The following is a 22001-nucleotide window of genomic DNA, read 5'->3' as shown; positions in this document are numbered from 1 at the left end:
ACTACTGGTTGGGTTTAGGAAACCAGAAAAAGTAGCACATCAATTACAGTTGTGTGTACGAGCATGCATTTTCTCCTTCTACACATATTTGCAATGCATCAATTTTGAAAGAAAGACAAAAGAAAGAAAAAGCTATTTGGAATCGGTGAAGTAATAAACTAATAAGGTGAGAGTTCAGTTGTCTGTGTGCATGTATGTGTACATCTGTGGGATAGGTGAGATAGACTTGTGTCTTGATGATGAAAGGTCAGCTAAGGGTCACAGTGGTTCAGTTATACTCACCTCTCCTCTGTATTGATCCATCTGATTCCTCTGATACATTACTTTTACTATATTGACATCTAAACATACAGACAAATGCTGGAAGGCATACTGTCTTCCAGTGTCTGAGCATTTTATTGAGCCATTCGAGAGATACTAATGACCAGGATAGCTTCCAGCAAGCCTTGCGTGCCGTTCTCCTCCACCTGCTTTGACCTCTTTTTTCATCTCAGTGGCGTTGGTCTGTCTTTCAGCCTTTTTATCAATACTCACCACTGTTTGTACTTTTCTCCTCTTTTCTGTTCCTACTTGACTTTCCATTTCCCTCGCTTGTCTTTCTGCCCCCCTCCTCCTGTGTTTCCCCACCCCGCACACCTGCTTAGGGACCCAGCCCTGTGCCTCCCAGCCGAGGCAGGCTGAAAGAACAGACAGCCCCTGTGTTTTTCTGATAGTCATCACATAGCTTGCATGCCTGCTCCTCTTCGGTCTCTCGCTGTTCTTTCTCTTCTATTCTGCCAGCTTACCTCAACCAATCCCATAACTACCCCCACCCTCTGCCCTCCAGCTCCCCCGCGCTACATCTGCCCTGCCATACATCAGTAGCCTGACAGGCTCACTCAACACCCACAATGCTTTGGTTTCATTCTTTTCACCTTTCGTCACCAGTTTCATCAATTGCAGCTGTCAATTGCAAAACAGACATGTAGGAAAATCTCTGTTTCTAGGAAGTGCAAACAAACTAATGATAAGAATTTAAACAAATAGTTCAACATTTTGAATTACACTTGTTTTTTGTGTGCAAATAGTTAGATAAAAGACTATTGCAGCTATTTTTTATACATCTAACTGAGTTCAGTAGCTGTGAGCTGAGCTTCACCGAACAAAGGAGGAAATACGGGGAAGCTTGCTTGCTTTCCCTGCAAAACATATTATTAGCACTTAAAGGGTTGCCGTTTCCACCTAGGTTGCTATATGTTGTTTATTGAAACCGTTTGAAGACCTTACATGTTAGACTAGTTATTGCTGCCAGGTAACCAGTATCGGGCCAGCAATCGCCCATTTACATTTTCTATGCTAAGGTAAGCTAACCAGCTGCCTTGGCCTTATATTTGAAGGACAAACATAAGAGTGATATTGATCTTCCCATCTTTCTCTTGGCAAGAATGTCTTTCTTTCTTTTCTTTGCCTCATCCTGTTATCCATTTCCACCTCTTAACCCTGGCACTCTTTACCCCCTGTCCCTGTGCTCCTACTACGCCTGTCTCTCGGTGCAGGTGTTCCTATTGCTGCGGGTGAAAAGCAAAGAAGTAAGAGGAGGCTGTACTGGTTTCATTCAGCTATTGAGCTAATGGTTCCTCATTCACCACCCACACTGCTTATTAGGCCCGCTCTAAATAACCAAAAAAGAAACAGAGAAGCAGCAGCTATTCACAGACTCCACACTATGTATAACTCTGATGGCTGCTTGAGCGGCGATATCAACTCTTCGTGTCATTATGCGATCAAGTGGTTCTCAGTCATCCAGTGGTCTGTGTAGTTAGTACTTGAGGGAATGAACACCCCTATGGGCCCCTCTAAAGTGTCTATTGTGGCTGTGTAAAGAAAGCCCAGATGGAGCAGGGGGCCCTGTTGTAAGAGAAATTGTTCATTTATTAATTCATGCTATCAGGTTGCTGGGTTTCATGTTTTACAAAATGCGCCAGGATTGGGCAGATTGGCTATCAACACCAGCTGTCCAGACTAGACTGACTAGACTCCGTCCCATCCTACAGTTCCTGATGTACCAACCTATCTGCACTGATATCTGTTTATCTCTGCTTTGCTATGCTTTTCCACCCTCCCCATCTCTTCCTCTTGTGTGCTCTATGGCATTAAGGTCTGGATCAGGCAGATGGACTGAGCCGTAGATCAATCCGAGCGATCAATTCCTCCCAGACTGACTGAGAAGATCTGTGCAGACTGACAGACATCTGACAGGTCTGATCCGGTCCAGTCTGTGCTAGTTTTCTCTTGCTGTGTATCGACTTTGTTTATCTTGGTTTGGTTTAAGTCCTGCCTGGTCTCGTTCACGTCTGACACATTGTTGTTGCTGAACAAGTGCCAAGTCATTAATCAATATTTCAGAAAGAGCTGCCAATTTGAAAGAAGGTATTCTAATTTACGTACACCTTTGATGTGCTTTTCTCCCTTTTTTCAAATTCATGTCTTGTTTTTGGACAAACCATTTTAATTGGTTCTACAGGTTGTTGTAAACATAGAAATCAACTACAAAATGACAGATAGCTGTACGAATTGAATGAATGCAACAATAATCACACAACACTCCCTTGTCTCTCTCTTCATTCACAAGTCATTAAGTCAAAAGACAGCTCTGCTAAATGTCAAAAAGCTGCAGGGGGGAGCCGCAGACAGAACCTGGTTTCATTGTTATGCTCTTTGATTATACACAGGTCAAGTGGAAAGTCTATCTTCATCCTCTGAAAATAACCTTTTCCTTCAGAAAATTGGCATGTACTGGAGTTTGCGATTGCTTTGTACAAAGAGAAAATACTGCAGATAAACGAGGATACCTTTGCCACTTATCATGAACTCTGATATTCTCAATTTCTCTCCAGTTTCATCTCTCCTCAGACAATACTCAGCAAAAGAAAATGCTGACAGAAAAACTGTATGTCTGTATGTTGGATTACATCCTTTCCCACCTGCCGGACACCCCTATTTCTGCAGCACTGCTTGTTCTAGGTCAGTTTTTTGATGATAGACAGTGACAGAGTTGAGTAGAGCTTCATGGTTCCTGCCTGTCTTCCGGCTGCAGTGTCTGGTGCACGTTTGATGTAGTCCAGGCTCACTGCCGGCCTCGTCTCTGACTGTTGGCCTACGACACCAAACTCAGACAGAGTTGAAATCTGGAGGGGAGGAAGGAAGGAAGCACACTTCCAAGACAGTCAACACAGTTCGAAAAACAACAGCCAGTCATCACTCAGTCAGTGCTTATACATTGTGGCATAGTCCAAGGTTTTCGCTGTTTTGTTTTCGATGGATTCCAAAAAAAGAAAAGAAGAATTAACGTGTAAAATCTTCCTTTTTAGCCACACTAGCAGTAGGGATGACATCAATGTCAGTCTAACAGTTTGTTCAAGTGTGGAGCTTTCTGATGGATTACCATTTAATTTGGTAAACCCATGTGCTGCAGATGAATATTCTTATTGACTTACAGTACACGTCAAAAGTCTTAAGCCACCCCTATTTTATTTATGTTTTGCTACCAAGAAGACAGACTTTCTAAAAAAAAGTTTAGAGTTCTCCAGGTTTTCTGGAGGTCTTTCATAGTTCTTCTTTGGACATTGCTGCTTTTTTACTCATTTTCCATTCATTCTTTCTAACTGATGATTTTCAGAGGAACGTTTTTGTTTTATTAAGCAACTCAACACTGACTTATGAATCACTGAATTTACTTAGTGAATAATTTATTTAGTCTCCAGAAATCTCAAAGACAACAGTTTGAGAGACATAAAGTTGTATTTTTGTACCAACAAGGTGATTCCCAAAGACCCATTATCCAAAAACCTGTCATCGTTCTGCATGGTGTGCAGTGTGTCCTTAGATTTTGAGATTTTTAAGGACATGTTACTCTTGAAAGCAGACATGTGAAGAACAAAAGAAGTGAAAGGCCTAAAAAAATCTACTATAAAAAAACAGTAACTGAGAAGAACAGGAAAAGCTCCAGCAAAGACTTGACACAAGCTCTGAGAGATGAATGTGGTCCATCCTCAATTGATCCATGCATTGTTTGCTGAAGTGTCATCAGAAATGGTATCAGTGGAATGCTGACCATTATTAAGGAAGGGGAACAGGGAGAAAAGTTTGAGGTATGCACAAGTAGACACTAGACTGAAGTGGTTCTTGCACGTTGTTGGCAAATACATATTTTCGCTTACACCATTTGCAGCTTTCACCTTTCTCTCGCTGCTCACGTGTACCACCCAATGACCACGAGTACTGCTGACTGAGCTCAACTCAGGTTGGCCCTTCCAGTCTAATTGCTGCTTACTTACTAGAGACTTTATTTATTCCAACAGAATGACCATCTTAACCCTAAAAACCCAGAGACTTCCTCTGCGCCCAGACTACTTAATAATAACCAAAATGCAAATACAAACAAAATACAATTAAAATGTTATAATTATAAAAAAGTCAAAGGATGGCAAATATAACTGCACCAAAGAGCAAAACATTTAAATGTGGACTGTTAAGCATTAGATTACTCTCATCTGATTCCTTGCTAGTATAAAATGTAATAATTGAGCTAAATATTTTTTATAATGCCTTAGAGAAACCTGGTTTCCAAAGGATATATACGTTTACATTAATAAACACCCGTGAATCATACTGAAGCACAGGCCGAGGAGGAGGAATGGCTGCAATCTTTCACTCTGACTAATCAATCAAGCAAAGACCAAGAGATAGGCTTTCATATGAATTAAAACTAACTCTTAGTATTGCACACCCCAATTAGAAAACACAAAAAACAGGTTTATTTGTTATTAAGTACAAGTAAAAGTAGGCCAGCCCTTACTAAAAGTTTCTGATTTCTTAGACCTGTAATGTGACTTAGTGCTCAGTTCAGATTATATCATTACAGTGCGTGATTTTTAACATTCATCTTCAATGTCATGCACAAACACAATGCAGAGCAACTAAATAAAATTACTCCCAAAAACTATCTTGTTAATAGTATGACATTCTCACTCTGCATGACTGGATACTGTGGCACCTCTGTAAAAGAAATCAAATCACACTGTTTTTACTCCCTGATCTAACTCACAAATATGCACCTTAAAGCAGATTATTAAAAAGAGAAAATGACATTGCACTCATTTAAAAGGTCTTTGTTTGGCCTGGGAAATTAGTTTATAAAAACAGGCCTCCTCACTGATAGAGGAAAACAGGAACAAGTCCAGGTTTCTTTTCAGCACTGTAACCAAGTTGACAAAGAGTCATTTCTGTTGAGCCAAGTATTACTGCAACTTTAACTACGGTAATAGTGATGTTATGGCTTATTCACAAACAAAATTTTAACCTTTAGGGAAAAAATATTCAGTCAGATATTAAGTACAATTTTAATAACTACTGATATTTATTAAGACTCTTAAATAAATATCAGTTTTTCTAATTTCAAACTTGAATAATTTCTTCCTCTAAATTATCACCGTGTCTATTAGAGCCCATTCCCACAAGACTGTTCAAAAAACGTTACCATTAATAAATACTACAATTTTAAATACTAGTAATTTGTCTCTATTAAATTGATACATAACACAGGCCTTTAAGATGGCAGAAATTAAACAATTATACTTTAAATGCCATCACTTGACCCAGATGTCTAAGCTGAGTATAGCCCATTTTTCAGCCTTCCTCTTATATAAAAATAATCTTGAAAGAGCAGTTGTAAAGCAGCTAACTGATCATCTGTATAGAAATAGTTTATTTGATGAGCTTCAATCAGGTTTCAGAATTCATATAACAAAAACAGGACTAGTGAAAATTACAAGTGATCTTATGGCCCCTGAAAGTCGGGTCATCTCTGTGGTTGAATTGCACAGCAATTAAAATTAAATTTTAAAAATAAATTTTTCTAAAAATAGAATCGGCTTTAGAGACTTCAGCTTCTAGGTCACTCTTTCTGGAACCAGCTTCCAGTTTGGATTCGGAAGACAGACACAGATGCACTCTTTTAAGATTAGACTCAAAGCTTGCCTTTTACTATAAAGCTTATAGTTAGGGAAGGATTAAGTGAGCCTACCAGTGCTTACTTGTAGCAGGTCGTTTGATTGTTAGGGTTATCTCCTTAACACTGTAAGGTTTTTATCTTACAGTATTAAGCACCTTGACACGAGTGTTATATTGTATAAATTTACTTGAATTAAAAATTTTTCAAAAGATGGGTAAATCAGCTTTAAATTTGCACAATTTGGACTAAATTTAAAGAAAAGCATCATTACACGAAGCATAAGAAATTGCTCCTCCCTAGGACTAATAATGTATTTTTTAAACAAATAAGAAATTATTAAGAAATTATGTTTTAATGTTTGCCAGCGGCTTGAGAATCTACATATGCTGTTATTGGACGGAGACCAAGTTTTTTATTAGGTCCTTAATGAGCCGCATACGTCTGAGTTGCCTGTAGCACTAACCTTTAGAAGTAAGTAACTGCTCTTGCTCTGTGTATTTTATTCATTGTGGCTCCAGTGAACTTTCCCCACAATTTTCTGAAATTTAGTGTTTGTGGAAATGTTTTACTTGCTAAAAGAAGATTAATGTCAGGCTTCCAGGTTTACTGATATTTTTAAAAAAAAATTCCAGTTAAATCCAAATGTTAGAGCCATGACAGCTCATTCCTCACACAATGTCTCTTGTGTTTGTTTGTTTTTGTTTGTTTACTAAAAAAATAATAAAACTGGGCACATAAAAAGGACTTTAGCTGAAGCAGTAATGAGAACACATATTACTTGTAGTTTCAGAAAATTTGCTAGCTTAGTGAAAAGATGGACACCAGATGGATTCTTTGGTAAATAGTCTTCACTGAGACTAGAAATGGAAGAACCAGATAACACATCTCCAAAAGTACATAGAAAGCAATATTAAGATGCATTATAAATCCTAAAATCTTTGTGTGTAAGAAACAGTTAATGTCTACAGCATTACTTGGTGAGCTTTAGAGATGCTGATAGGCATATGGCCTTGTTTGTTTGTCCTTTGGGCTTTGTGCAACGCTAACCTAACCAGCTGCTGGCTGTAGCTCCATATTTAACCTACAGCTATGACAGTAATATAAAAAAATGAAAGAAAAAGTATTTTCCTAAAAATATATATTTTTAAAAGGCACATGTACTTGGAGAAAAAAATTAAATAAGAGAAGGATTGCTTGTTCCTTAAACACCAGTGGAAATTAATAATGGTAGAATAAACTAACTGAAAAGGTTATTGCTAAAATAAGAAGTCCACATTCAGGCACTCAAGATTAGACAAATAATAAAATATGTTTATTTTAGTGTGCTAGAGACATTTAAAATACACAGGTTCTAGCTATATTTTCGCAGTTGGATATGGATAGAACCAGGATATGTCCTTCAATGTGCATATTAAACAAATATGTAGAGCTGCTTTCTTGCATTTGCGCAACATCCCAAAAATTAGAAACATCCTGTCTCAGAGTGATGCCAAAAAACTAGTTCATGAGTTTTAATTGTAAAGTTGAAATTTGTCAATATCCTTACAGCTGGAACAAAATATTTCTCCATGCTAATAAGCTCAGAGGTGAGGGCGAACAAACTTTTAAATTATCTCTGTAGAACAAGGGGCACAAAACTAATGGCATAAAAGAAAAGTTGCAGCTGCATGGTGTCATCGAGGTTAACAACACATATTGTATTGAGCAAAAGCTTTACAAGAGTGTCACAGACTCAGTTTTTAATTTTCATTTTTAATTAAATGCTGGCAAAGTTAAAGTAGATGTATGAAGAAATACGGTTGTCTGTTTTTGTACCTTTATGGAAATCACCTTATTGGTGCAAAAATATAATTTTATGCTTGTCAAACTGTTATTGTTGGTGTTTTTCATAGACTTGCGTTTTGTTGCAGACTCCAAGTAGCAAAGACACCATTTAAAATTGGTTCTTTGCTAAGTTGTCTGTTATGTGTAGTCACAATAATCTCAAATTAGATACCCTTTTTATGCTTGATTGCCTGATTCATAGGTCAGTGTTAACTGGCTTAACAAACAAACAAAAAATCCTCTGAAAAGTTTGAAAAGCCTGACAAAATTTTGCTCAGGGCCATTTTTCCCCCCAAAGTTAAAAACTCCTTCAAAGCAAAATATGTAGAAATAAGGGATGGCTCAAGACTTTTGCACACTATTGTACTCTTTTAGGTGTTTATATTGTTAAAGGCCTTGGCAAAAAATATATGTTGTACACAGTAAGAGAGATATAAGTATACTGTCAACTTGAACATTTGTATTCTCGGCTCATTTAAATTTTCCCCACAGTACAGCTAAAACTGTCATGTGATGAAGGTTTGGCTGGAGGTCAGGGTGAGTCACAAAGCAGAGCAGGCTCATGTTTCCTGCCAGGGGAGTCAGAGAGTGTTTCATGCTTCCTTACTGGGACAGGAAGTTGAGGGGTAAACAGAGGGAATCCCAAACACTGACGTGGAAACTCCACAGTGCCGTCCTTTACTCACCCCACAGGGAATCTTGTGTCTACCTCCTGTTTTTCTTTTTTTTTTTGTCAGTTTCTCCCCTAAACACACACACACACATTTACACACTTGCACATGGATGCATCACTAACATCTTAAGTACACATGTGCATGCACCGTCCCTCATACCCTCAGTTTGAGACGAAGGATTGTTGTACACCGTCAGGCTGAGATAAGAATTTAAATCTCATTTGTTGTTTTAAGATTTTTTGCTTTGTTCCACTATGTTACTTCAGTGTATTTGCTTGAGATTTATTTTGAAATGCACATCATAAAGCGTGGTAATTTAAATAAGAGTTTGTTGTGACCATTAGTGGGCACAAGGAAAAAAAGGAGAGCTACAGCGATATGCTTTGAACATGATCACCTCATGATGCAATTATACGCAACATGCCCTTTCTAAATTTTCCGGGGAATTAGCCAGGTTTGTGAAATGTCATAGCCATTGTCCACCTTCGTGGAGAGCTTTCTCTCCCCTGTTAGCATGTGACCTTATTTCTCTTATCTGTCGCAGCCATGCAAGCCCTCTGCTCATCTGTTTATGTGTCAGTTGCTCATGGTGCACCATAATGTGTTAGGTAGAGTCTGGGGCTAAGGTTTTTTCTGGGTTATACATAATTGGCTTTTTATTTTAACAACATTGTAACACTGCAATTTGCAGGGAGCTGATACTGAGCCTCCCTCATATTTGGTAATGATGTAAGAGGTTAGTTATAAATGTTTTACATATCTCAATGTATCCAGTCAAAATAGTCATTGATTTAACCTGCAAATGTGTAGATGGGCCCGTGATAGTGAATATATATAGCTGTAAATCACACATTGAAATTAAAATATTTTTTTCCCAGTAGAATTTATATTGTAAAGGATTTCACAATCTCATCTGAATTATTTACCTGTGGGTTTTATAGAGAAACAGGGGAGCAATTATTGATCTCAAAGGTTTAAAGCCTCTTGGCTAAGCTAAATGGAAGCACAAGATGGTTAGTAGAAGGAGGTCTGTTATCCATTCTCAATAAAGAATGTGCTGAATAAATCTGCAGGATAGAGGAAAACACATCTGTTTTTCCATTTAAGTCGTTTCTCAAAATGTACTGTTAACAAAGGCCAAACACTGTACTAATTTACCAAAGAAATAAGATCACTTAAGCACTGACGAACCTGTCACAAAAGATTTTTAGGGAATATGTCTTTCATGTCAAGCTTCTTACACTCTTCTGTGTTATCAAGTACATCTTGGGCAGCAGATGTTTAAAAAATAATCGCCATTATTAATCGCTTCCAAACATACTCCAAACATATAGTAGTACTGGCTCAGATTGCCGTTCTTACATGATGATGATCTGAGGAATCATGCATGTGGGTCAATGAGCGCCTGCCAGGGATTCACAGAGGGTTGGAAGGGGGACAGGACAGAGCACAGGGATCAATACATAATATCTTACAAATTGAATTCGACCGAGATCGACCCAGAGGGCATGTGTGACCGGCTGAGAACTGTGGATGAGTGCACAGTAAATCCTACTGATCAGTGCAGGGAGGTGGAGAGGAGTGGGTGGAATAAGGGTGGGGCGGCAGCTCACAGGGGTGTCTGCTCAAGGGAAAGAGGCATAAAGAGTTGGGTTTAGAGGGGTGATGGAGAGCAGTGAATATGGGGCATGAAGGGTGATGTAGTGAGGGGCAGAGACAGAGGTAGTATCGGTTTATCACCTCCAGTCATGGGGGTCACTCACTTCTCCCTGTCATTATCTCCAAGAGGCTCCAACCTCAATCTGTCTGTATAATGGTGGGCTTGTTTGGAGTTTTATAGTCTCATCCGGCTGTTCAAACGTCTGTTTGTGTCTGTGTGTTGTGTTGAGTCTTTTCATGTGTGCTTAGTTAGAAATAGGCATTAATCTTGTATTTCAAATAGTCAGTCAGGGTTTGGGTAAAAGTGTTAGATAAATACCCTGATACCACACTTATGTCTGTCCATTAAACAGAAGCCTACAGTCAGCTGCTATTTAGTTTAACTGAAGCTAAACAGCCTATTCAGAAACCCATACTTAATTATGTTGTGAAAAAAAAAAAAAAAAAAAAAAGATTAGTGTTTAAATGCTAAAAAAAATAGTGTTTTTAGTATATTGACAAGTGGTTGCTAGGTATGCATATTTAACTTTCGTGGGTACAAATGAGATGTTAAAAAATAGGATGCTTTCATAAGGTGTTGCTTATGCTTTCAAAGGCTAAAAATAATAAATTTTATCCAATTGCTAGATGGTTACCAGGCAACGTAATGGTAATGTGCCAGGCAACATAATGGCATCATGATATATCATGGCTAATTCAACCATAATTTAAATTTTGGGTGTGTAAATTAGATGTTGTTGTTGAAAAATTGAAAATAAAATGGCTTTTTGAGGTGTTATAGCTCAATTTGAGCAAAAATGCTCATTTTAGGTGGTTGCTGGGCAACATTATGATGCGATAAGAGTCATCAGCCTTCAACCATAGTTTGATTGCATCATGGTAAGTTGATGGTGACGTGAATTTGAATCAGTCTGAACCGTCTCTGTTTAGTCAACATGTGCCAAGTATGACGTCCCACAACGAAGTATGAAAAACTGTTATAGTAACAGGCTTTTCTCAATTTCAATATTTGGAATTTTAATGGTTAAATTTACCTCTGAGAATTTTCAGTAAAAACAACTTTTTTTATTTCTCACTGGAGCAAACAACTTCAGTTTCACTCTGTTATTCTACAAATTACCTTTTTTTAAATTCTAAAAACAAAAACAACCTAGCCTGCTTTCAGTTTTGTAAATGTCACTTGTTTTTCACAGAAACCAAAGGGGAAGTGAGAACCATAAAAGGTAATTTACCTGCACAGCATCAAACACTGTCTGACTGCTCGTTAGCAAAGGCTGGGGTCAAAGTGAAAAACAATCTGTGCAGCGGAAAAGCTCGAGTTCAGTTTTAACCCAGAAAGCCTTTTTGGTATTGCCCCGGCTCCGGTGACACGAGGGTTGATGTGTGAGTGTCGTTTACATGGGAGGCTCTGCATACGGCGGGCTTGCTAAGGTTGAGGGCACATTTATTTGAGTCTGTCTAATTGACATGTTGGGATCGATGGGGGAACAGAAAGCCTCTCTACAGAGTCTGCCAATACAGAGCCGGTCCCCTGGGCCTCCACATGCTGGGGCCCGCCACCCTATCAGTCACAACCACAGCACTGAACTAAAAGACACCGCTCACCCTCCAAACCCTCACCCCCTCCCTGCATCACTTAACACACAGATGGAAACAGGTACACACACACATACTAGGAAACAGAAACCGAACCAGACACACATACGCACACAGACAATCAAACACACAAAATCCCTATTGATCATGGCCCCCCTGTTGTACCCGAGGCCCCACACTGTTCTGGAGGCGGGGGAGGGCGGGCAGCATAGCAGGAGGGTCCCGGATGATCCACTGATCCCACCATGGACAATTGGATCACACTCAGTGGTATCTGCTAGAAGGCTGCTGATGTGTCACTCATACAGAAATAAGAATGTCTCTATTTTACACGAATGTATAAATCTGACAGTCAAAAACATAAAATCAAAATAAAGCGTAGGATCTGTTTAGTGGTAAGCATTAAAAAGCAAACCAAAGAGAGAATCTGTGAAATGTTCACACAAGAAATACAGAATTTCATCACATTTAATGTTCATACCTTTCTAAATGCGTAAACCAGCTGGGTTTAATCTGCAAGCACAATCAAATCAAGAAAAAAATCGTGCATTTCTTTTGCAATATTTGCATTTATGATATTAAAAGATTAAAAATTGCCCAGCCATCCATGACAATCGCCTTTTTATCAATCTTCTTATCAGGCCTGTGCACTGCTAAACAACAAACCTTTTGGACAGGAGAAAAAACATAATCTGTGCAGTAATATATATTGGCAAAGGACATGTACATGATCATGATCGGCTGACACACTAATTCCACTGTTTTTCAGCTGGCTTTCACACTTTTAATGCTTGCCTACACAGAAATGTAAATCTGCAAATTTCATATCTTCTGTTTTTATTCTAAGTTGCTGTTCAGTTTATCATCTCCAGGATGACGTTTCTAAGATGTACGCAGAAGCTGAGGAAAATAAAATTCATTATAATTTTTCTTTCATTTAATATTTTCTTTCAAGAAACTGCTTGACTGAAAATATGTGTGTATATGTCCTTAGTATTCACTCTAAATTTGACTTTCCTTTTTTTATTTTAACATTTGAAAATAGGTTTCAGCCAAAAGTATCTTTTGACTACTGCTGACCCGACAGATTGTGTAAAGCCAGTCAAATAAAACGACAATTTGGCAGCTCAAGTGTTGAATCCCTGGATCCTATACACACTGCCACAGAGACAGATGTTTCAACGTATGGCTCTTTTCAGAGATTTACCATCATAAATCATAACCTTTGACAAACATGGAATAATAATACTGCACAAGGCTCCAACACCTGTCTGTCACCTTTTGGAGAACTATAGGAAGGAGGGTGAATGGTTTGGATGATTATAGGCAGATGTTTGTCAGGAGGAGTGAATGCATATGTAACTGGAGCTCAGCTTCCCATTATACAAGCCACCCGTATTTGCACTCACACATATCTTCTCTCAAGCCTCTTTATTTTCTATAAACACCCCCACAGACACACACTTGTGTCCCCTCCCCTTTTCCTTCTTAAAAGTCATCTGTGGATTTAGCATTGAGGGCCAAGTGAAATCAGACCCCCACCTTTTCTTTAAACCTCCAACCTAATAAACGCCAGCAGCATTAAAAAGCAACAGCTAATTACAAAGGATAAGGTCACAGCTCAGTTGTACAGACGAATGGAGCTCTAGAAATCTGTATGGATGCAGAGTCTTTAATTAGGTGGCGAGGGGGACAAAGAGAGGAAAATGAACGAGGCCATGAGGGCTCGGGATTCTTTGATTGGCAACAAATCACCTGCTTTGACAGTGGGTGGCCTTTGTTGTTGCCTTGAAGTTTTCCCGGTTTTATAGTGTTTTTATTTCTGAGGTTCATTTTAGGAACAACAATGACTGCTGAAGCCAAATGGGTCAGCAGAGTGAGTAACAAGATAGTTACTGCTATAAATAATTTAAAAATTGCTCACCAGCAGAGATGGTTGAAAAAATAGGATAAATGTTTAAGCCTGGAGGGCATTGAGGACTATGACATACTGCATTTGTGTCATGACCTGAAAACTGGCAGCATGTGTGCTTCTGGCATTTTTTTTTACTTTGTCCATAAAGTGTACATGCACACCCACATTTTCCTACTTTGCATCATCGTTAAACTGCTTTTTCCCTTGTTAGTTTTTATTCTCTTTATTTTTATATTTATCTGACTGTTTTCACAGTCTCTCTTCTCATTGTGATAAAGACATGCTGGCACCATCAGCATGAACTGAGAAGCAAATGCTTACTGAGCTACTACTTTTGTAAACAATAAGAAAAAAGAATCAGTTTGCTTCACACACCACTAATCTGTAAAAGTGAGAGATGCTGGAGTTTACAAAGGAGTTGTAACTATAACTTTGCCACTTGCACGTGAACCATATGGTCGCACTTTTGATAATGTGCCATTGTTACAGCCAGTGATGTCAGTGCTGCTTTATAATCATTGTCCTTGATAGGGGGTGAACATATGGGGATTTTCCAGTGCAATGACTTTCTTAAAAGGGCATAGGCCAAACGTTTTTGGGGTTTTTTTACTTTTTTTTTTTTTTTTTTGCCTTTTTGAGGGTGCTGGGGGTGGGGGTGCTTGTGTTCTTTTTTTTTTCTGTGAGCATTCGAAAGTTCTCTGTATTTTTCTTTTGCACTGTGTCTGCTTTGCAGCTGCAGCGTTATAGTCGTAGTGTACTAGAAATGACGTCAAGACAGTGAAAGAGGCGAATCTCCCTCTCTGATTCGGGTTTCAGTTTGTTACCATGGCAGCAGCTGCCACTTCCTGCCAGAGTGAGTCTTCCTGTGTTCATTCATTTTTGTGTGTATGCTCCAGAGGCGTTACGAAGCACAGTGTTTACATTACCATATATGGGGTTTTATGAACAATGGGCACAGGGCTTCCCCCAAAGCTAAATAAACACCATAAACTGCATCCACACAAATACACCTTCAGAACACATATGCATGCTCAATGGTGTGCACACACATACACACACTAATAGCCTTTTGCATGCTCCTTATCAGGCATTCAAAACTGCACCCATTTGTGCACAATTATCTCCACTTAGAGCTAAATGGAATGTAAATGTGTATCCTACTTGACATGGTATTTCAAGGGACTGTGAAACTAAAACTAAAGCATAAAGCAGTTTAGGTTGGGTTAGAGTCTGTTATTTGATCTTAATGTTAATTATCCAGAGCTTTTTGTAACCGGCACTACACTGCATCAGGGCAATCTATTTTTCTGCCACTAGCACCCAATAAACAACCATAATGTCAGCTTTTCTCCTCCCCTGTTTCATTGTCGCTCCTGAAGTTGAGTTTGTTGCTCTTTGGGGGAGGTTTGCAGTTCACCTTTTCTCAGTGGAAACTGTCTTGAACCCACGCATACAACCGGTGTTTCCTCACTACATGCTCTGCAAGGTATCAAAACATGATTGGGGTTAGAGAGATGGCTGTCAAAAAGTATTTGGGTTTAAGAAGAAGCTTGAATCCCTCGGAAGAGTCCTTTTCTACATGTTCACTGCTGTCCCATATACTTTAGAGTGATTAGCAGGATCCCTGCCTTGGCTGTTGTCTCAGAGGAAAGGGTAAACAAGATCTGCTTAGCTTTTGGCTGGAGAAAGGCCAACTCATTTACATTCAACGCACGAGGCTGCACGCACTCTGGCTGTATCCATGACCTCAGCTGTTTCAGCGCACTGTAAAGCCATCCCATAACTCATAGGGCCACATTCACTAATGGGGGCCAAGGGTGGATGGATGGGATGGTGGTTCAATAAATGGGGCAAGAGGAATCGAGGGTGCATTGCAAAGAGAAAGATGCAAAAATGCCCAGCCTGCTCTGCTGCAGTGAATACCTGTTGGAGGGCATCCAAACCACTGACCTGCCCTTTTTCGTTGAGTGCTTAGCATGAGAAATCCCCATGTTTGTACAGGAAGCATGGCCACAGAGCAACAACAGTATACCTTTTACAATTAACTCAGACACAGGTCTAATTAGGCAGCCAGCCCGGGCATCTACAACATGTGAGGGTCTGGAGAAGCATGCTGAGCCACAGAGGAGACCTAGTTTGTACATATTAATGCTTTGCATGCCAATTACACAGCCAATGTCATACCTGTTAAGATGTTTTAGGATATGCTGTGCAATGTTTTTTACCATCACATGAACAGACTTGCTAAGGAAGGAACATGTGCATGCATTATGGTACATATGTTGTATTTTACTGTATAAGCTACAGTCATTTGCAATGCAGATACAAGTGAGAACTAGAAGCAGAACTAGAAAAAACTTGTTGAGCCAATTTCACCCCCACAGCTGCTAAAGGTCACTAGAGCAACTGCTGAAATGTATGTGATCGTCATCTTAGAAGAAAGAGAGGTGGAGGACACCAACAAAAAGGAGCATTTGACATATGACACCTGCCAGAACCCCCCCCCCCCCTAAATCTGTGAGTAATAGCAATGTCCAAGGTGAACAGAGCTTATGTGGGATTGCCCAGCTCAACTCTGGGAAAGAAAAGAAAATGTGCTTGATTTAAATAATTACAGACCAATGCAGATGTCTCCTGCTTGGTCTTGAGCTTTGATTTAAATATATTTAGTGCTTGATTTGGGTTTTCCCTTGGCAGAGAAACAATTTAACAGGATTGAGAATGGAAAAAAATGCAAGGGATATCACTGATAAGTGATCAACAGATCTATTTCTTCCATCTCATTATCTGTGGTTGGTGACAGGAACTCCACTCTGCATTTAATACCTAATTCACTCACTTACACTAAGTCCTCTGATAGTCTTTGAATAAATTGCATAGACATTTGATAAGAGAGTGTCCTCCCTGAGCTAAGGGAGCTGGTTTTGTAGTTAAGCAGCTTGATCCACAATAGATAGATCAACAATTTGCAGTAGTTTATTTTTTTTTCTATTGAAGTTACTGGTAAATCCGTTGTTTGCATATTTTTGGATAAATTTTAAAAATCATGCATTATTATGAAAAATGTTTGTTATTTTAACATTTTAATAATTTCACATTTATGTGTAAGTTTTACTGCAGTGTGTCTAGTGGCTAATGTTATGTATAGCTTTTCAAAACAGTTTTAAGAACATGAAATTTTTGGAGAAGAAGACTTGTGGACAAAAAATAAACAAAATGACATTTTCTCAAGACATATTTTGATGGCGACAAAGGTCCCAGTTCCAATCAAACAAGTGCCAGTCCCATGCTGGGGGGTCTTAGACTGTTCCCGTAGGATTGAGCACAAGTTGTACCATATGCCTGGCTGGGTGTACACATCCTGTTTACACAGTTTCCAGGGTTTGTTTCAACCATGACCTCTGTGCCAGGAGTCCCCCGGGGTCACGAGGTCTAACTCTTAGGCTGACTCCACAGCGATGAGGAAAAACAGCTGAATGCTTTTTAGAGTAAAGTCTGCATGTGCAAGGCAGTTACGGCTTCTTCGGAGTTTCACAGAGTAATCATTGTGCATGTATGTGTGTGTGTGTGGGTGGATATTACTCATATTGTGGGGACGTAAATTTGTTTACACAGTAGCACTGTGGGACGTAACTTACGGGAAATAGCACAAGTCTCCATGTAAATTTTGAAGTTGTCCTGACATTAAAATGTACATATGTCAGTATGGTTTGCTATGCAGATGAATCCATTGTGTTTTAGTGTGTGCGTGTGTATGTATGTATGTGCACGCGCAAATGCTGAACAAGATATCAAAGGTCCTCTTCACAGCCTCACAGCTGCATAAATATCCATCAGGTAATGTTCCAAACAGAAAGCCATTCTTCTCTTTCAACTGTGCAGGGAACAAACAAAAATAGACAAAAGACAACAAGGTCCCTGCTGACCATGTGAACAGCTCTGGGTCTTACTGCGGAGGAGACATAGTGACGAGCTCTGATGTTTGTGCCCTGACCTGACGAAAAATGCATCTTCAGTGTGTTTGTTCCATTACTCTCGTGTGCAGATGGTGCTTTCAGCAGAGCAAAGAGGTTGTTTGTTTTCCTTATGTAGAAATGATAAAAGCATGCACTTAAACGAGACAGCAAAATGCATGAAAACTAAACTGAGAGAGTAGAAAGAGAAGATTGGGGGAACAATTAGCTTTGAAATTTATTCCAGTTCAGCTTTCATCCTGTTGTTTTGTCCAGGCATCTTAATATGATTTACACTAATCGCACAGAGAAAAAAAGAAAGAAAACTGAGTTTTTACATTTCACTTTCTGGATAACTCAAACTAGATGTGGCATGTATGTGGCATAGGTTAGGTTTAGGGCTACAGGTCGGTGGATTGAGTCAATGTCAGAACAGGATAGATATTTAAACCCGTTTCCAATTCACAATCTCTTCATCAAGCTCTAATCATGAAATTCAAAATGTCTACAAGATCTTAAAGTCGTACGTATGGAAGTGAATGCTTGCAACACTTGCGAAGATAAGAACACACATATAGTATGAACTTTCATTATGACTGCAGACTATATGATACTTGCTTTCTTACAGCACGACATCCTGGAATATTTTCCGTTATGCTTCTGTGTGTGTGTGTGTGTGTGTGTGAGTGTGTGTGTGTTTGCGTGTGTGTGTACGTTTCTTTTTATGTCCATATGTGTGAGTGTGTATATCTTTTTTTAAGTGAAGGGAGGATACAGCTGAGCATGTCTTATCTTAGATCACAGAAAAACGTGTGAAACCCCAACTCTGCGGAACTCCTCTCAATCCCAGAGCCACAAGGTTTCAGTTTGCGGTGGCAGCTGAGGCCCTACCTCTCCTCTTTCTGTCTGCCTCTGCCTCTCTCTCTCTCTCTCTGTTCTTTTCTACCTCAAAAAAGAGTGACATCCACAGACAGCAAACTTGCACATAGCAGCAGAAAGGTGTGGAGGCTGAGACTGACAGTCAGATGCAGTCAGAAAAAGGCAGTGACTTCTCAGAAGAGGCTCCTGATAGTTGCAGTATGACTGGAAGCCATGAGAATTTATCAGCGCGCTGCCACACTTCTTGCTCATGTTATATCCAGTAAGATGTAAATCAGTAAACAGTCAGAAAGAGCAGAATCAGTATGAAGAGTCTGTTAGCTACACCTGCAATATTCTCTGTAAATTTGTGTCAACATTCTCACTTGCGGTTTGTTTTGTTTGTCTCACCTAACTGACAGATGGCAGGATAACCTTCGCGTCAAAGTTGCACTCGGCAATTATAAAGTTTGGTTCTTTCTATCTTGCTTTATTTTTAGCAGCTATGAGGAAATAACACATCGACCCTTTTATGCAAAGCTCAAACCCAATGCCAGAACCCAATAAAAGCATCAAAATCTGAGATAAGCCACACTGACTGTTGTACTGTTGTTCCTTACTTTTACCATGAATATGAAAACTGTTGCTGTCTTTAATAATACCCCAGAAGCTTTATTGTAACACATGGGTTAAGAAGCTCATAGAACTTTTTAAATGCTATTTTTGTATACTTTTGTTACACAAATAGCCCTGACTCACAGATTATTTGTCAATCATTAAACTAAAACTTGAAACTGACACCTTTATCGAAAGCATCTGGTTATACTGTCGTCATAAATGAGTCAAAGGCACATATAGTGTACCACCCCGCTGTCTCTCTGCGATCTAATCCAGGCAGGGCAGAAAATATATTAACACAGTGCTGGAGATGGTATCCAGCGAATGGGTTGCTTACTCATATGTGAAGTAACACCTACTTAAAGCTGTCCGTTTCTTTTGAAAAAAAATGATTGACCCCTGAATATTTGTGAACCTACCCACACCTCAGCATGCAGTAACAATGGTTAGGGTGGATGCCTTTGTTTTGTGGATTCCACACAGTGACATTCAGCTCCATGGCAACATGACTGCATCAGTAATTTCTTCAAGTTTTTAGCCACAAATTGCTCACCCCAAACTTGGAACCCCTGATGTCAAGTGGGTGAAGCTACTGCTATAAAGTCACAGATTTACAAATGGGATTTAGATATTCTGTCCACATTTCCTTCTGGTGGAAATTACCCCAATAAAATGTTAAGTAACATTTGGGTTTTAAACCTCTAGGAAGGGGAGCTGGTTATTTTATGATGAAACTTGCAGTTTGAGAATCTGTGAGATCTGTGTTTTCAGCAGAAACTATTTTTTGCCTTGTGCACGCCATTAAGTGGGAATCTGTACTTTGTGTTCACAACTTTTCGCTTAATCTGTGTACCTGCTCTTTAATTGTTTGTTGTTTTAGCTGTGTTTAGTGGTCGTGGAAATGTCCTGTGGGCTTTTGGCTAAGATTCTGATGTTTCTGTGATATACCATGGATGTCTATTTTCAAATAGCAGACCTGGCGGCATAGCCGGTGAAAGCAGATGTTTCCCCTGTGAACCCCAATACTGGTAGAATTGAGGTTCTCAGGTTAAGAAGTATTCATGCTTCTGAAAATGCTGTCTATAGTTTAGGAACGGGAGCTTCCTGATTATAATATGCAGGAAGCAAAACGTAGCATGGATTTACCTGTGAAAAGTGTACCAGACTATTACGTGGTCTGTTCCCACCATGTGACAGCAATCCAGCCTCACACGGACTTTGTACTAGGAAGCTGGCAGGTTTAAGACTGGCTTTTATCTGACCAGGCTGACTCAGATATTTGCATTCTCACATACTACTCTGTTGGGTGAGTCCTAGAAGAGTTCAGGGTTGCATGTATGAAACCAGCTTATATACTGCACTGCTGCAGCACGACTGGCTGATTGCATGAATACACTGTTGTACAAAGGTTTGTAATAAAGCTTACAGTGTCTTTGCTAGTTACATATTTCTTAAGAATTGCAGACAGATTCGTGTTAACTGTGTTGACTCAGTGCTGAAAAAGCATTCACTGCTTAAAGATAATTGTGGTTTCTATTTCCCAAAACAGGCTGAGTGAGAGAGTTCGGGTTTGTCACTTTGAAGTTAAAAAGCTATGTAGACTTCTGTGACGCTCACAAAATAGTTTGCTTTATAATAGCTTTGTGGATTCAAGACAATGCTTGGATCGACTTTTAAGTCTTATTTTATCAAACTATGCTGTCCCTGCATTTCACCCCAAGCCATAGACGTGCCGTAGAAGTGTTGGCTTTTACTCGGAAGGACACTAAGTAGGAGGGTTTTTTTTTCGTTACGAGAAACATATCTGCAGAAAGAGGAAGGGAGGCAGAGAATTAGAAAAGGTCAAGGGACAGATTTTTAGTCCTTATCACTTTTAGAATGAAGGTGTAAACAACACAAAGCATCCTTTCTCTGACTGGAAAAAAATGGAATTACTGGTTTTGTGTATTAGAGATCAGAGATAAGCATCAGTCTTTCGCACAAAGATCCATTTTGCCTCAGCAAGCATAAATGTACAAATATGAGTTACCCCAATTTCATTTCAGTCATGCTGACTCATTAAGTTCGTTATAGCATCTGAAAAGAAACAACAGAAGATGCCACCATGCTATGTTGCAACATTTCACAGCAGTATGCCGTGTTATTGGGGCTTTGACTGACAATCGGTTTGTTCTTTCATCTTCCTTTCCTCTTTCAGCTTTTTCTTAATGCTCCAAGTCAAGCTCGGTTCTCAGCCTCACTGTTTACATAAGCAGGAAGCTGCTTCAGAACACCTTTTGTTGTTAGTACATGTGTCAAGAAGAAGGCTTCACACGAGGCAAGTCTCCTTCTCCAGTCTGTCACTGCACTTCCATATTCTGTCTCATCTTGAGCTGGGCGATACTCACAGATGTGGGGAACATTTCTGTAGGCTCCCTTACTGAACCTCCTCACCACTTCAGCTGCCTTCCAGCCACAAATTCAGACCCTTGGTTCCACTGCCTTTAACAGTGAACAGTGAAAAAATGAAGCCAATGCAAAGCCCAGAAACCTATGATGTCTTAACTGGCTACTTGAGACTGTCTCGTGTTAGTTTGCATAGCCTTATAGTAGAAATGAACATACCTACACCCTGAAATGTAAAGGAGTTTTGGTCTCTATAGATAAGCATAGCAACTACAGGAGTTCATTTTTATTTTTATTTTTATTTAAACATAATTAACACTTAATATTAGTTGTTTTTAAATAATGTTATTGCTTTGATGGATGGCAAGACAATTGTGTATACCTGTGACTGGTCAGCTCGACTTCACCTTTGCTTATTTAAGTCACTGAACGGGGCCTCTTGAGGTGTTTGTCATGTTGGTTCTGGAGCATATATTTACCTGATAAATAATATGGCTTCCACTGTGGTTAAACAGCAAGTTTAAAAA

The sequence above is a fragment of the Mchenga conophoros genome, linkage group LG23 (assembly GCF_057382185.1).
Source record: "Mchenga conophoros isolate Kocher_MC1m ecotype Shallow Benthic linkage group LG23, M_conophoros_male_GT1.1, whole genome shotgun sequence".
In the NCBI taxonomy this organism is placed as follows: Eukaryota; Metazoa; Chordata; class Actinopteri; order Cichliformes; family Cichlidae; genus Mchenga; species Mchenga conophoros.
The sequence above is the reverse complement of the archived record's forward strand: the minus strand, read 5'-3'. Positions refer to the sequence as shown.